This window comes from Hyla sarda, chromosome 4, assembly GCF_029499605.1.
Source record: "Hyla sarda isolate aHylSar1 chromosome 4, aHylSar1.hap1, whole genome shotgun sequence".
Taxonomy (NCBI): Eukaryota; Metazoa; Chordata; class Amphibia; order Anura; family Hylidae; genus Hyla; species Hyla sarda.
This window is the reverse complement of record NC_079192.1, coordinates 194305405-194320862: the sequence shown is the minus strand read 5'-3', so window position 1 is coordinate 194320862 and position 15458 is coordinate 194305405. Positions and strand designations below refer to the sequence as shown.

The 15458-nt window shown below is 46.7% G+C and overlaps 1 protein-coding gene across 4 annotated transcripts in view; it reads right to left on the bottom strand.

The window, feature by feature from the left end:
- Nucleotides 1–11958, bottom strand: part of PLXNA4 (plexin A4) — an 821522-nt gene extending 809564 nt beyond the window's left edge. For 2 of the 4 annotated variants that reach the window (XM_056573189.1, XM_056573191.1), the window contains exon 1: nucleotides 11672–11958. The gene's annotated coding sequence lies outside the window, so the exon portion shown is untranslated. The remainder of the gene's footprint in view (nucleotides 1–11671) is intronic. The other 2 variants (XM_056573188.1, XM_056573183.1) reach the window with 2 other exon arrangements.
- Nucleotides 11959–15458: the final 3500 nt, after the last annotated feature.

Below are 15458 nucleotides of genomic sequence, written 5' to 3'. Positions count from 1 at the left end.
ACTTGTTAGAAGATCAGCATTCCATATTTAACAATGCTGCTCAGTTAGCTAACTTCATATTAGCTATGTCATTGTTTTTGTAAATAGGTATAGCCTTTGTGATTCTTTGTTTGAAGGTAATGTTTAAAGGGGTACTCTGGTGAAAAACTATATTTTTTTTAATCAACTGGTGCCAAAATGTTAAACAAATTTGTAAATTACTGCCATATAAAAATCTTAAACCTTCCAGTACTTAGCTGCTGTATGCCCCACAGGAAGTTCTTTTCTTTTCAAATTTCTTGTCTGTCTGACCACAGTGCTCTCTGCTGACACCTCTGTCTGTCTCAGGAACTGTCAAGAGCAGGCGCAAATGCCCATAGCAAACCTCTCCTGCTCTTGACAGCAAAGAGCACTGTGGTCAGACAGAAAGGAAATTCAAAAAGCATACAGCAGCTGATAAGTACTAGAAGGATTAAGATTTTTTTAATAGAAGCAATTTACAAATCAGTTTAACATTCTGGCACCAAGTTGATTTAAAAAAAATTGGATTACAAAAAAAGAAAATGTATATACCCTACGTGATCAATTCTACATTGAGACCTGGGAAGCTAAAGCTATTTGTGCCAGCATTGCTCCAATGTCACCAGTTTTTGTAAATAATGTTGGTGACACAATCAGATGCCCCATGGTTGGTTAAAAACTGGTATCGGTATTGAAATCTCTCCTATACATTATAAGTATTTATACTGACCCTCAGCGTCGCCTTATCAGAATAAGAACATCTGAAAGAAATGCACAATGTATTAACCTTGAGTTTTTGTAAGGTTACAGAATGCTTCTCAAGCTCAGGGAATCCCCTAGTCTCCAAGGTGTATGACAAACAGTGACAATGTGCAGCTCCTATTCATGCCAATAGTACATTAAATGTCACCTGACAAGAAATGACCTCTGCTACGTACACATCCTACTGTATGCAAACTGCCCCCCAACTCCTTTATCACAATAAACTGTCACCAGAAAACCAAATGGACCCTCATTATTTATGGGATTACTTGCACCCAATGCTAATGTGAAACTCTACATTAGAATGCAATAAACATTTACAACGAAGGGTTTCCATTATCCTGTTAAATGATCCTAGGACCTATCACTCACACACAGACAAAGCCAATTTTATTGCACTAGTTAATGCAATGAACATGAAACATGATGCGTTAACATTTACGCTGTATTCATCACAGTGTTGACACGTGAACCAGAAAATAACATTTCGTTTTTCTCTATGCTATACATATGCATAGCACATGTATTATTTACCACATCTATTAGATTTACTGATATATTATACAAGTCTAATGAACAAAACCAAACCTGGTGGGTAAATACAGTGGCCCCCCCGACATACGATGGCCCCGACATGCGATCATTTCAACATACGATGGCCTCTCAGAGGCCATCGCATGTTGGAGGCAGCATCAACATACGATGCTTTTGTATGTCGGGGCCATCGCATAAATGGCTATCCGGCGGCGCAGACTGCATCAGCTGCCACCGGATAGCCGTTTACGGTGCCCCGTGTGGTCCGCTGACGATGAGTTACCTGTCCTCGGGGCTCCAGAGCGTCCTCTTCAGGATCCCCTGCATCGTCGACGCTCTCCATCGTCGTCATCACGTTGCTGCGCACGCTGTCCCGTCATCCAACAGGAGCGGCGTGTGTAGCGACGTGATGGAGGCGACGGAGATCGAGGATGCCGGGGAAGCAGAGGCCTTGCCGGAGCGTCGGGGACACCCCGGGGACGCGGTGACAGCAATGGAAGGTGACATCCAGGGCAGCGGTGACGAGCGGTGACGGTCCGGAGCGGCGGGGACACGTGAGTATAACCTCCAATGCCAGTGGTCTTCAACCATGGACCTCCAGCCGTTGGCTGTCCGGGCATGCTGGGAGTTGTAGTTTTGCAACATCTGGAGGTCCGCAGGTTGTAGACCAATGTCCTATACTTTACATTGCACGGATCCCTCAACATATGATGGTTTCAACAAACGATGGTCCATTTGGAACGGATTACCATCGTATGTTGAGGGACCACTGTATCTCATTGCATCCCTTGACTTATTTCCTCATGGGATACTTACCATGAATAGTTTTCATCCAAGCTCAGCTGGAGGAACAGGAGAATCCCCAGGGGGTGCTGCAGCAGACCCAAAAGACCACCACTAGTTTTGGACCATTGCACAACCAAGCCATGTTAGAGCACTAGACTACTAAGGATTAAAGGCTTTATTGTGTCTGACAGCATTACACTAGGAAATGCCAATTTCTTCATTTTATTGCTGATTTACTTAAAGGTTTCTTAATGCAATACTCAACAATCGAAGGTAGAGAATTACCTGCGCTTATAAAACATAAAGGACATATGACACAGAGAATATAGTTTTACTCCCAATTACTACTATGTGAGTCTATTTAAAAATGATGATAACCTAACATAAAAGACCATAATACCAGCTATTTTCCCTGAACTGCATACAATACTGTATGTTATTATTACAATTCTTGGCTAGATGAATTGTTACGACTGGCAAAAAGTTAGGTTTCCGCAGTTATCAATGCAGTCAACAGCGTGAACACCATCACCTCGATCACTCACCTATACATGTCCACTAAAATCTAAGTGACCGAAGTATATTCACCAAACATTCAACCGACTTTGAATACTCATTTATTATTGGTATTTTCAGGTACAGTTTTGCAATACTATTTGGGCAACACAAACAATGACCCTGTAGTTAGTAGAACTTCGAATTCGACCATGGACAACATCTCCAGGGTGTTTATGTATTCGTCTTTTTGACTGTGTTGACCAGCTCTGGGCATCCCAGTTTCCTCCCATAGTAAAATACTTAAAGGGGTACTCTGCCCCTAGACATCGTATCCAAAGGATAAGAGATAATATGTCTGATCGCAGGGGTCCCCCATGATCTCGGCTGCAGCACCCCAGACATCCGATGCACGGAGCAAACTTTGCTCCGTGCCAGATGACTGGCGATGTGGGAGGGTGGTGGTGCACGTGATGTCACGGCCATGCCTCCTCAATGAAAGTCTATGGGAGGGGGAGTGACGGACATCATGCCCCCTCCCATAGACTTGCATTGAGGGGGCATGGCCGTGATGTCACGAGCCTCCGGCACTGCACCAGGTGCTGTAAATGAACGCCGGGTGCAGCAGGGAGATCGTGGGAGTCCCCAGCGTCGGGACTAGGGATCCACCGATATTGTTTTTTTTAGGGCCGATACCGATAATCTGTGGCCTTTCAGGCCGATAGCCGATAACTTATACCGATATTCCGGTATAAATTATCGGCTATTTCTCCACCCCCCTGGTCCCGAAAAAGCGGCTGCAGATGATTGATTTAAAGTAGGTGCTTTAAAAGGTAATTGCCGATACCAATAACGTCCAAAATCGTGAATATTGGCCGATGATATCGGCCTAACCGATAATCGGTCGATCCCTAGACGGGACCCCTGCGATCAGACATCTTATCCCCTATCCTTTGGGGGATCAGATGTCTGGGGGGGGAAGTACCCCTTTAAAGCTTAAAAGGGTTAACCAGGATTACAAAAACATAGCTGCTTTCTAGCAAAAAAATAACACAACTCTTGTACTCAGTTTCTGCATGGGTACAGCACCTCAGTTCTATTTAATGTTTAGAAAACAATTGTAATACTACATATAACCTAAGGACAGGTGTGGCACTGTTCCTGGAAGAAGCAACTATGTTTTTCCAATCCTAGATAACCCCTTTAATTGTTTTTCTATAATGCTGATGACATAGGGTTAACAGTGAGAGAAAGGGGTTTATAAGAGGGCTTTCAGTCACTAAATGCTATTTGGGGGAAGTAAGTTCCAAAAAGCATGACTGTTGAGAACTATCCCTAGATATGGCAGAAGGCAGAATGGGAATACATGATGAAAGGCAGCAGTAGATATCATACTACAAAATAATATGCAATACAACTAATGTGCACTAAAGATCCTTCCAGAAGACAAGTTAGCATTCTACGGATGTGACCACCATGAAGATATCACCTAGAGCTTAAACAGTAATAAGAATCACTCAAATATTGTAGCAGGGAAACTGGATGTTGATTTTTTCATTGCAAATTCCGAAAACAATAAGGATGATATTTTAAGCACAGCTTATTATATAAACATGAATGTATAATGATCATTCAAATTGGCATCACATATCAAAATACAACCAGAGAAAACAACATCATCATCTCCTTCAGTTCTCTATGGTAAGAGAGAGAGAGGCGCCGGCACAGGAAATCCCCGTACAGCTCTGAGCATTGCTTTTGGTGAAGTCTTTTGAGTGTACGCTGGTTGTCAAGAAAAGAAAAGTGGTCCGGCCTAGTTTCCATTGGAAGCCAAACTAAATCTATCATACTGCGGGTATGTCATGAGAAAGCAAAGCTTATGAGAAAAGACAAATATGCTTGAAGGAGTTAAAAGTAAAATGTAAAACGAATTTATTAAGTATAACAGGGAAACTTACAACAATATAGATGGATACAATCAATGACAGAAATAATGAATATGCCATTAAGAAGCCTGAAGACCCAAACAAAAGACTATAGCTACTCACATGGTTGAATGCAATGGGTATTGACTTGATGGCACTTAAAGGGAAACTGAAAGGAGGTTCACTGCACTAAACCCAATACACAGGGTTATAGCACGGGTGAACCAAATTACAATGAGGTATCACTTACCCCGATGTGTAGTCTGCTTCTGGAGATACAGGGATATGCCCACCCCCCTCGTGCTCACATGGGCAAAGGAGTCCCATGAATATTCATAAGCTGTGTGGGCATATCGGTGCAGAAGGGAATAATGCAGGGATCCTGGGTATGCTGGGTACTGCTTCATTTTTTTGTCATACTGCTTTCTATGAACTCCTTTTGAGCACCTTAAGCGTAGGCACGGCTTCAAAGCAATCCATGTGTGTAGCAGACTACAATCCTCATCAAGCATTTCTGACATCTACTCCAAGCTATGTTCCTATTTTATATCTACTCCAGGCTATTCTCCTCTTCTACATCTACTCCAGGCTATTCTCCTCTTCTACATCTACTCCAGGCTATGCTCCTCTTCTACATCTACTCCAGGCTATGTTCCTCTTCTACATCTACTCCAGGCTATGCTCCTCTTCTACATCTACTCCAGGCTATGCTCCTCTTCTACATCTACTCCAGGCTATGCTCCTCTTCTACATCTACTCCAGGCTATGCTCCTCTTCTACATCTACTCCAAGCTATGTTCCTATTTTATATCTACTCCAGGCTATTCTCCTCTTCTACATCTACTCCAGGCTATGCTCCTCTTCTACATCTACTCCAGGCTATGTTCCTCTTCTACATCTACTCCAGGCTATGCTCCTCTTCTACATCTACTCCAGGCTATGCTCCTCTTCTACATCTACTCCAGGCTATGCTCCTCTTCTACATCTACTCCAGGCTATGTTCCTATTTTATATCTACTCCAGGCTATTCTCCTCTTCTACATCTACTCCAGGCTATGCTCCTCTTCTACATCTACTCCAGGCTATGCTCCTCTTCTACATCTACTTCAGACTATGCTCCTCTTCTACATCTACTCCAGGCTATGCTCCTCTTCTACATCTACTCCAGGCTATGCTCCTCTTCTACATCTACTCCAGGCTATGCTCCTCTTCTACATCTACTTCAGACTATGCTCCACTTCTACATCTACTTCATGCTATCCCTCTTTTCTACATTTACTCCAGGCTATGCTCCTCTTCCACATCTACTCCAGGCTATGCTCCTCTTCTACATCTACTCCAGGCTATGCTCCTCTTCTACATCTACTTCAGACTATGCTCCACTTCTACATCTACTTCACGCTATCCCTCTGTTCTACATTTACTCCAGGCTATGCTCCTCTTCTACATCTACTCCAGGCTATGCTCCTCTTCTACATCTACTCCAGGCTATGCTCCTCTTCTACATCTACTCCAGGCTATGTTCCTCTTCTACATCTACTTCAGACTATGCTCCACTTCTACATCTACTTCAGGCTATCCCTCTTTTCTACATTTACTCCAGGCTATGGTCCTCTTCTACATCTACCCCAGGATATCCTTCTCTTCTACATCTACTCCAGGCTATGCTCCTCTTCTACATCTACTCCAGGCTATGCTCCTCTTCTACATCTACTCCAGGCTATGCTCCTCTTCTACATCTACTCCAGGCTATGCTCCTCTTCTACATCTGCTCCAGGCTATGCTCCTCTTCTACATCTACTCCAGGCTATGCTCCACTTTTATCTGTATTCCGATTACTACAATGCAAGTCTTCACCCTCTTGGGCAGTTCCCATTGTGCACCCTCACTACTGAGTATCCTGCATCAGTTCCTATCATCTGCCATGTCATAGACAAATAACTTGTGTTGCAACTGAGCATATGCGACCAGCAAGCAAAAGCTTAATTATAGGCTGTAACCCTAGGCAACAAGCTATAAACGTCACATTTTGGACCAGTAAGCAATACATTTTAAGTGGGAAATCACTAAAAAGACTATATATATTGAAAACTTTTAATAGAGCCAGGTTTCCCACACAGGAATACCCATTTAGCACAACCACTGCACATATTAATGCCTATGGTCATCATCAAGGGGGTCCCCTAGCATAGAACCCTACTCTATGACCCAGAGGGGTGAGCCAATAACAAGTAACATTTGACACCCCAGCATGAATTGGCCACAGGTTCCCCCAATAGTATTGGTGCCTACAGGGGGATATCTGAAGTTGAATACCTGTGGACTGTCCCCAGTTGTAAAAGGGGTCATTGTTACGAGTCAGTCCTTAACAATAATGATGATACTATTAGTAATAATAAGAATATAATAGTACATGAAACAACAGGCTTGTCTGTATCACACACCTCTATAACTATTGTAAAATAACTCATTATTGGTATTGAATATTTCAGAATGTGTACTGGCACCATATTCATGGCAACTGTTACTGCCATCAGTATGCAAAAGGCGATGGAGGAGTTCATAGGAAACATAGCCCCCTACCACCACCCTATGCAGTAGTACCTCTAAAAGCTAAATGTAAATTCCTTTTATTTCAAGTCTCCCTGGAAAATCCCTATAAAAGCGACATGCCAGGTCCACATGGGTGTAGTGTCTGTGGCCAAAGGTAGCTGCCATGTCTTTGTTTTCAACAGACGTCATACAGGTATATGAAAGTGTTTTACTGCAGTCATAGTGACCATTTTCCCCGACAGCATGCAGGGGAGACAGTGCCTCTGCTAAACTGCGGCTGTTGGCCGAGCACATTCTAGTCTTGAGGAAAACTCATAACCTGCGTTCCCGAGACAATGTGACTGTATCCAGCTCTGCGGTATATACACAAATGCTGCCTTACTATGCACCAGCGTCTATGTTATCTGAAGCACATGGCGTTATTTCATCAGCAATGCAGTTCTGTATTGTGCTAAGGCATTGTTGCCCAACCAGTGTGCCTCCAGCTGTTGCAAAACTACAACTCCCAGCATGCCCGGACAGCCGAAGGCTGTCCGGGCATGCTGGGAGTTGTAGTTTTGCAACAGCTGGAGGCACACTGGTTGGGGATAATATGGTTCTAAATGATACATGAGCTTTAATAACATAATAAATGAAAAAAGTATACATTAAATACATGGTTAAGTTTGTAGTAGACACTGACACATTTTGCTTATGTTGCATATGCATCCATTATAGATTATTTTTGTTTCATTGTATAGTCATAAGGTGATGACCGACTTGCTCTTTGTAAGTTCTACCAATTCCTATGGCACATCGGGCACTAAAACATTTTCATTAGATAAATAACATGACTGAAATGCAGTGAGAAATCATGTTTTAATGGCAATATTATAGATGCAATATGATGACCATTAATCCAAATCAGGGACGTGCACTGACATTTTGGGGGTTAGGGGCTGGACTAAAAAAAAAAAAAAAAAAAAGGGCACTTCTTATAATTATCTATATAAATGCCCACATAATGATGCCAGGCTGCCCTTATAGGAGGAACATCAAAAGGGCAGGGGCTCAGGGGGGGTGGGGGGTTCACAGTTAACCTGTGCCCGTCCCTGGTCCAAATGATACAGCACAAAAGACACATGGAGCAGAGACTACTTAGCATCCACTTTATATATGGGGCGCCTATCTCCTCCAGCACAAGCCACTTATCATGCATGCTGTAAATTGTGAGGCTAGGAGGTTTGCTGAAGCATGTCCAGGAGTACAAATGCAATGAATAGCGAGAGCCATCTATTAGAGAGGCTCTCACCAACAAACAGGCACATCTGTACCTCTTAAACCTTTACATTACATCTCTCTAATAATTCAACTTGAGTGCTAAGAGGTGACTGGGGGGTGGACTGTGGGTATACACACCGCTGAGTCCCTGGCACAAATCCTGGCACTTAGAAAGGGGTCTTGAGCCCTTGCCCTTTTGATGTGCCTCCTAATAGTGCCCTGGGCAGTGTGACATTATTATGTGGACATATTTTATATAAATAATTATAAGAAGTGCCCCTTTTTTTCTGTTCACCTCCTGCCCCCCAAAATATCTGTGCACGTCCCTACTTAAAACCTTGATCCACATGATGCTAAAGTGTAAACTGAACTAATCTGTAACCAGGATGTACTCCGCAACCATGCTTATCTATAAAACATCAGCTGAGTGGAATAGCCAACGATTGCTTTACAGAGGGAGAGGTGGAAGATGCCAACACCTCGCAAAAATAAAGGGGCCTTCTCCTATTACTGGCAGCAGGGCCCACAGTCCAGGGGTCAGTATATGATGCCATAGAGAAGGCACAGGTCTGGAGAATTCATTGGATCTTCAATACACAGAAGGAGCAGTGCCGGCTAATGGGAATGGAAGTGGCTGTGCTCTACACATTGCTCTTTAAATCATAATTGGCTTTCATTGCTGTAATCTATGACAACATCAGCATAAAGCAGATTGTACGCTGCAATAAATATAAAGCTAGGCCATACATCACTCTTCACACTCCGGTACAGAGAAGGATGGGAGGAAGCTGAGAGCAGGGAAAGCTGTCTTCAGCACCAGTGCTGCACAAGGGGTTCTGCTAGTAGGCACAGATCTATGGGATGTTCCAATGTGCCAGCCCATATCCAGGGAGCATGCTGCAGTATAAGCAGGATACAGAGCCTGTACATAGACACCCGCAGCACTTTCCTGGGATTGGGGAATGAACAGAAGCCAATATAAAACTGGATACTGCTTCCTGCACTAACATGCATAGCCCAATCTGTGTACATAAGCCATGTCTCTGGAGGAGATCTTTACCAGAGGCTTATACACAGCATTCATTTGGGAGGTTTACTATATACTGTGAGAAGTGGCTATAGCCTTAGATGTCAAACAGATAGATAGATAGATAGATAGATAGATGATACTAGATAGATTGTAAATAAATACATTGATAGATATATGATAGATAGATGATGGATAGATAGAATAGATATAGATAGATAGATAGATAGATAGATAGATAGATAGAATAGATAGACTAGATATAGATAGATAGATGATATATAGAATAGATATAGATAGATAGACTGTAAATAAATAAATTGATAGATATATGATAGATAGATGATAGATAGATAGATAGATAGATAGATAGATAGATAGATAGACAGATAGATGATAGATACATAGATTAGATAGATAGATAGATAGATATGAGATAGATAGAAAGATAGACAGATATGAGATAGATAGACAGACAGATAGATGATAGATACATAGATTAGATAGATAGATATGAGATAGAAAGATAGATAGATAGATAGATATGAGATAGATATGAGATAGATAGATATGAGATAGATAGAGAGAGAGAGATAGATATGAGATAGATAGATAGATAGATAGATAGATAAGGATAGATAGATATGAGATAGATATCAGATAGATATGAGATAGAGATAGATAGATAAGTAGATAGATATGGGCTAGATAAATAGATAGATAGATGCATGCCTTGGTGAATAAACCACTGGTAACTATATATCGTACAATTATAGAACTGATAGAATAGATGGACACTTGTATTGGTGTAATACTAAATATGCATGTGATAACACAGCCAGTGATGCTGAAATATTCCTCAGTATAAGTGTGATCCTGGCGGATCAGTGTGGATGGCTACGCTCATCAGGATTAGTGTGGATGGCTATGCTCATCAGGATCAGTGTGGATGGCTATGCTCATCAGGATCAGTGTGGATGGCTATGCTCATCAGGATCAGTGTGGATGGCTATGCTCATCAGGATCAGTGTTGATGGCTATGCTCATCAGGATCAGTGTGGATGGCTATGCTCCTCAGGATCAGTGTGGATGGCTATGCTCATCAGGATCAGTGTGGATGGCTATGCTCATCAGGATCAGTGTGGATGGCTATGCTCATCAGGATCAGTGTGGATGGCCATGCTCATCAGGATCAGTGTGGATGGCCATGCTCATCAGGATCAGTGTGGATGGCTATGCTCATCAGGATCAGTGTGGATGGCCATGCTCATCAGGATCAGTGTGGATGGCTATGCTCATCAGGATCAGTGTGGATGGCTATGCTCATCAGGATCAGTGTGGATGGCTATGCTCATCTACAGTATCCTTTGTATTCTATGCACAGTGCTGATCTCAAACATGTGATTCTCCCAGTGTTGAAGGATTAGAATATGAAACTTCTCTCCCTGGTGGACTGGCAGTATTAGATCTCAGGAGCAGGAGGCAGGGGTCTCTCCTGTATGGCGCACGTGTCACATTTATACTAGAACATTTGAATATACATATATTTCACTATCCTGCCCTAGGGACACATTGAAGTGGGGTCAGGAGCCAAAGTTGTTTTCTGGGTCTTATAGCACATGTTGCCCTATTAGAATATAGAGTGCACATGTGTAGATAGTAAAGCATTACCCTGGATATCTTATTTATGTACTATGAGGTTTGTGAGAGACAGCTTTCCAAGCCCCTACTGCTGAGCCTAGGTCACATACAATGATGGTGTAAATGCACTGGTATAGTCCAGAGGACCACCATAGTATATAATAGTATAGAAGTACTAAAGGCTGAGGCTGGCAGAGGAAGTGGTTATGGCTGTACCCACTGCAGAGAGTAGCCCTACAATGGGTGCATACTGTACCCCTGGGATCAGATCTATCAGACCCTGCAATGTAGTGACATAGGGCACTGGAGCAATGGGCACTAATGGCAGCATACAGCCCCTGCAGTGGGGTGCAGGCATTTAATGTGAAGGACATTAGGGACAGTAGTAGCCTGTACCTCTCTACAGCCTCTTCACCAGACATCCAGGCTGGTTACTGTGTGGCATGGTGCAGCAGTGATGCCCATGTTCTAGGGTAATACCGCAATACTCCAGTGCCCTGGAAAGCTCATCCATTCCCATTACAGCAGACGAGCGATCGGTGCGATCCCCTAGAAAGCAGCCAGGTGCACAGGAGTCGCCAGGGCAACGTGCAGGTGCATATGCCCCCTGGCATCTGATGAGGCTAAATATATACCGAGAAGCGCTCTCTCTATGGCAGCCTCCTCCGCCGGGCACCTTCTACCTTACCTGGGAGATGAGCTTGTGCTTTTAGTGCAGCCGCATTGACACTGCAGATGGTCCCTTCCCCAACATCACAATCCACAGATATTCCAAGAATTGGGCTCCAGATGTGTCCAGCAGCGGCGGCAGGTAGGTAGATCCTATGCAGCAGCAGCACACACCTTTATGGATACATGGAGGGAGCCGCTTCCTGACGATCCATCCAGCAGCTGCCGGGCTGAGCTGCAAACTTGCTTCCTATTTCAGCTCTACGAAGCTTTCCGAAGCCAGAGCAGTGGAGAGGGCAGAGCGAAGACGGAGCAGGGGAGAGAGGAGGGACACGCCCCCTCAACTCAGCGACACGCCCCCTCAACTCCCCTCCCTCAGCTCTGCTTCTCTCAACGGGAGGATGACAAACTGCACGGGCCGGGGATGGATACACTGCACCGGCCGGGGATGGATACACTACAGGGCTGGGAATGGATACACTGCAGGGGCCGGGGATGGATACACTACAGGGCTGGGAATGGATACACTGCAGGGGCCGGGGATGGATACACTACAGGGCTGGGAATGGATACACTGCACCGGCCGGGGATGGATACACTACAGGGCTGGGAATGGATACACTGCAGGGGCCGGGGATGGATACACTACAGGGCTGGGAATGGATACACTGCAGGGGCCGGGGATGGATACACTACAGGGCTGGGAATGGAAACACTGCAGGGGCCGGGGATGGATACACTGCACGGGCTGGGGATGGATACACTGCACGGGCCGGGGATGGATACACTGCATGGGCCGGGGATGGATACACTGCACTGGCCGGGGATGTATACACTGTACGGGCCGGGGATAGATACATTGTACTGGCTGGATTTGGATACGCTACATGGACTGGTGATGGATACACTGCATGGGCTGGAAATGGATACACTGCACAGGCCAGGGATGGATACATTGCATGGGCTGGGAATGGATACATTGCACGGGCTGGGGATGGATACACTGCACAGGCCGGGGATGGATACAATGTAGGGTCTGGGAATGGATACACTGCACGGGCAGGGGATGGATACATTGCACGGGCTGGGGATGGATACACTGCACAGGCCGGGGATGGATACAATGTAGGGTCTGGGGATGGATACACTGCACGGGCAGGGGATGGATACACTGCACGGGCTGGGGATGGATACACTGCATGGGCCGGGGATGGATACACTGCACAGGATGGGGCTGGATACACTGCACGGGCCGGGGATGGATACATTGTACTGGCTGGGTTCGGATACACTGCACAGGCCAGGGATTGATATGCTGCACGGACTGGGGATGGATACACTGCACAGACCAGGGATGGATACATTGTAGGGTCCAGGGATGGATACACTGCATGGACCGGGGATGGATACATTGAATGTGCTGGAGATGGATACACTGCACGGGCTGGGGATGGATACACTGCACGGGCAGGGGATGGATACACTGCACGGGCCCAGGATGGAAACACTGCACGGGCCCGGGATGGATGCACTGCACGGACCGGGGATAGATACATTGTACTGGCTTGATTTGGATACGCTACACGGACTGGTGATGGATACACTGCACGGGCTGGGGATGGATACATTGCACGGGCTGGGTATGGATACATTGCACGGACTGGGGATGGATACACTGCATGGGCCGGGGATGGATACAATGTAGGGTCCGGGGATGGATACACTGCACGGGCAGGGGATGGAAACACTGCTGGAGCTGGGGATGGATACACTGCACGGGCCGGGGATGGATACACTGCACGGACGGGGATGGATACACTGCACGGACCGGGGATGGATACACTTCACGGGCCGGGGATGGATACACTGCACGGGCAGGGGATGGATACACTGCACGGGCCGGGGATGGATACACGGCACGGGCCGGGGATTGATACACTGCACGGACCGGGGATGGATACACTGCACAGACCGGGGATGGATACACTGCACTGGCCGGGGATGGATACACTGCACGGGCTGGGAATGGATACATTGTACTGGCTGGGTTTGGATACACTGCACAGGCTGGGGATTGATATGCTGCACGGATCGGGGATGGATACACTGCACGGGCTGGGAATGGATACACTGCACGGGCCAGGGATGGATACATTGCACGAGCCGGGGATGGATACACTGCACGGACCAGGGATGGATACATTATAGGGTCCAGGGATGGATACACTGCACGGACCAGGGAAGGATACACTGCACGGGCGCAGGTATGGATACACTCCACGGGCCGGGGATGGATACACTGCACGGGCCGGAGATGGATACACTGCACGGGCCGGGGATGGATACACGGCACGGGCCGGGGATTGATACACTGCACGGACCGGGGATGGATACACTGCACAGACCGGGGATGGATACACTGCACTGGCCGGGGATGGATACACTGCACGGGCTGGGAATGGATACATTGTACTGGCTGGGTTTGGATACACTGCACAGGCTGGGGATTGATATGCTGCACGGATCGGGGATGGATACACTGCACGGGCTGGGAATGGATACACTGCATGGGCCAGGGATGGATACATTGCACGGGCTGGGGATGGATACACTGCACGGACCAGGGATGGATACATTATAGGGTCCAGGGATGGATACACTGCACGGACCAGGGAAGGATACACTGCATGGGCGCAGGTATGGATACACTCCACGGGCCGGGGATGGATACACTGCACGGGCCGGAGATGGATACACTGCACGGGCCGGGGATGGATACACTGCACAGGCCCGGGGATGGATACACTGCACGGATGGGGATGGATTCACTGCACGGGCCGGGATGGATACATTGTTTGGGCTGGGGATGGATACATTGTTCGGGCTGGGGATGGATACATTGTTCGGGCTGGGGATGGATACATTGTACGGGCTAAGGATGCATACATTGCTTGGGCCGGGGATGGATACATTGTACGGGCTGGGAATGGATACACTGCACGGGCCGGTGATGGATACATTGTACGGGCTGGGGATGGATACACTGCATGGGCCGGGGATGGATTCACTGCATGTGCCGGGGATGGATACACTGCAGGAGCCTGGGGATGGATACCCTGCAGCCCGTACAATGTATCCATCCCCAGCCCGTACAATGTATCCATCTCCAGTCCGAACAATGTATCCATCCCGGCCCGTACATTGTATCCATCCCCGGTCCATGCAGGGTATCCATCCCCGGCCCGTGCAGTGGATACACTGCACGGGCCGGGGATGGATACCCTGCATGGACCGGGGATGGATACAATGTACGGGCCGGGATGGATACATTGTTCGGACTGGAGATGGATACATTGTACGGGCTGGGGATGGATACATTGTACGGGCTGCGGATGGATACATTGTACGGGCTGGGGATGGATACACTGCACGCACTGGGGATGGATACATTGTACAGGCTGGGGATGGATAGATGGATACACTGCACGGGCTTGGGATGGATATACTGCACGGACTGGGGATGGATACATTGTACAGGCTGGGGATGGATAGATGGATACACTGCACGTGCTGGGGATGGATATACTGCACGGGCTGGGGATGGATACCCTGCACGGGCTGGGGATGGATTCACTGCACGGGCCGGGTATGGATACACTGCACGGGCCGGGGATGGATACACTGCACGGGCCGGGGATTGATACATTGTTCGGGCTGGGGATGGATACATTGTACGGGCTGGGGATGGATACATTGTACGGGCTGGGGATGGATACATTGTACGGGCTGGGGATGGATACATTGTA